Below are 2,500 nucleotides of genomic sequence, written 5' to 3'. Positions count from 1 at the left end.
GTAGCTCGCTTCGCTCGCGAAGGAGTCTTCAAAATCTCCTAAAGGAGCCTTCAGTCTCCAAAAGGAGTCGTCAAAGTCTCCCGACGTTGTCGTCAAATTCTCTCGCTCTTTCTCTCTCTCTCTCTCTCTCTCTCTCTCTCTCTCTCTCTCTCTCTCTCTCTCTCTCTCTCTTTCTCTCTCTCTCTCTTTCTCTCTCTCTCTCCTTCTCTTTTTCGTTAGGTCAATCATAAAGGCAATAAAATTTCGGAAGGTGGTCATAAAAACGCCAGGAAATTTTCAAAACTGATCAACTTTATTTTTTTATGTATACAAGCACCCGGCTTCGCCGTCCACTTGAAGGGTTTTAACAAAATCGACGAAACCACTCTGGACCGCGAAGCCGCGGGCTTCGCCGGGGGCTTGCAACTTCAGAGGACTTGCACCCTCGCTGAGGACTTGCACCCTCGCTGAGGACTTGCACCCTCGCTGAGGACTTGCAACTTCAAAGGACTTGCACCCTCATAGGACTTACGACCTCGGAGGACTTGCAGCTTCCAAGGGCTTACAACTTCGGAGGACCTGCACCCTCGGAGGACTTGCACCCTCGGAGGACTGGCACCCTCGGAGGACTTGCACCCTCGTAGGGCTTACAGGGAGGTGTCCGCAGATTGCCACGCCGACTGAGCACTTGAAGGTTTTTAACAAAATCGACAAAATCGACGAAACCACCCTGGACCGCGGAGACTTATCTTTTATATTATATTAGATAGATTCTCTTGGCAATATTTAGTAAAGATTCTCTTAGCAATATTTCGTAAAGATTCTCTTGGTAATATTTCGTAAAGATTCTCTTGTTAACATTTGGTAAAGATTCTCTTGGCAATATTTCGTAAATATTTTCTCATTAATATTTCGTAAAGATTCTTTTGTCAGAATTCCGTAATTCCGTTTTTATGTATATAGATTCTCTTGGCAGTATTTCGTAAAGATTCTCTTAGCGTTATTTCGTAAAGATTCTCTTGGTAATATTTCGTAAAGATTCTCTGAGTCTGAGTCAGATGTGTCCCCGGGAGTTAGTATTTCCGGTGATGACTCATTTCCGGAGTAGGAGGTTGGAAGGTTTAGAGAGAAATATTTTTTATGTATATACTGTAGATACATATACATATAATATATATATATATATAATATTATATATATATATATATATATATTTTTTTTTTTTTTTTTTTTGCCCTTATGGCGAGTGGGGTAATCGAAATATGTTAGTTGGGCATTTAAGGACAGCGGGAAGTGAAGAGTGCCCGTCGGCTGCAACGGGACTTAATTAAAAAAGGGTGAAGACGGGTGTACAGTGACCGCGCCAGAGGATGAAGTGCAGCAGCCGAAGACCCGCCGGACGCCAGCCCCAATGCTCGCGAGGTTCCTCGGGAGACTTCCCGGGTCCATCGCCGCCCCAGGAGCTCCTCTTCCCGGGGCGACGGTAAACGAAAGGACCCGGGGAAAATGGAATGGAAAAAGAAATATAAACATAACGAACGATTTTAATGAAGTTAAAAAATGGAAAAAGAAATATGAAAAATGCCTCCTTAAAACGGCCTTATGAAAAAGAAAAATGGAAAAAGAAAATCAATGGCCGAAACAAAATTGAATATAAAGAAAGAAAAAAACTAATAACCATAGGAGGCATGATATAATAGCACCTATTTTAATACATACGTCTTCACCCTTTAACTTCCCGCTGTCATTACTAAATGAATCTAGGTTGAATTTAAGTTGATTGAAACAATAATGAATCTTCTATCTAATTAAGAGAATTGGTGCTTTTATGAATTCAAAGAACTTCTACTTACCCCACTCGCTGGAGCTGGCGTCCTTCTCGTTGTTGAGGCGGGTCTTGCAGGTCATCTTAAGTTGTTTCTGGCGCAGTCTTCTCCCAAGGTCCTGCAGCTTGTTCTTGAATAAACGTCCGAATTTCATACTGTACACGACCTACGGAGAAAAACCGGGAGAGGTCTAGCCCTACTTCCTCCCGTCCGGAACATCTCGGATGGTCCGTCGATCGGTCGGTCTGTCACCCGAGCACAGTGGCGTGATTTTCAAGATTTGTTTTCTTGATTTTGTTTTGTTTTTGTATTTCATTTTCCTGGGTTCATATATACCTTTTACTTTTGTTATTTTTAATATTGTTGTTTTTGTTGTTTCTGTTGTTGTTGTTACTGCTGTTGATGTTGTTTCTGTTGTTATCACTGTTGTTGTTTTAGCATTTTGGTGCTTTTTAGTTGTTTTGTTGCTGTTGTCTTTTTTGCTATAGTTGTTATTGTTGATGTAATTTTTCTGTTGTTCTTACTGTTTCTTTTGTTTTCATGTTTTATTATTGTTCTTCTTGAAATTGTTGTTTTACTATTTCATTGTTCTAACGTGTATTTCCTTGTTTGTTTGTGGAACTATCTATTTGTTCGTTATATTTCTCTCTATTAATTAATTAAGTTGTTTCATTGTATGTCATAGATTTCACTGT

This window comes from Oratosquilla oratoria, chromosome 23 (genome assembly GCF_046742065.1).
Source record: "Oratosquilla oratoria isolate Oo_2021 chromosome 23, ASM4674206v1, whole genome shotgun sequence".
Taxonomy (NCBI): Eukaryota; Metazoa; Arthropoda; class Malacostraca; order Stomatopoda; family Squillidae; genus Oratosquilla; species Oratosquilla oratoria.
This window is presented reverse-complemented; position numbering follows the sequence as displayed.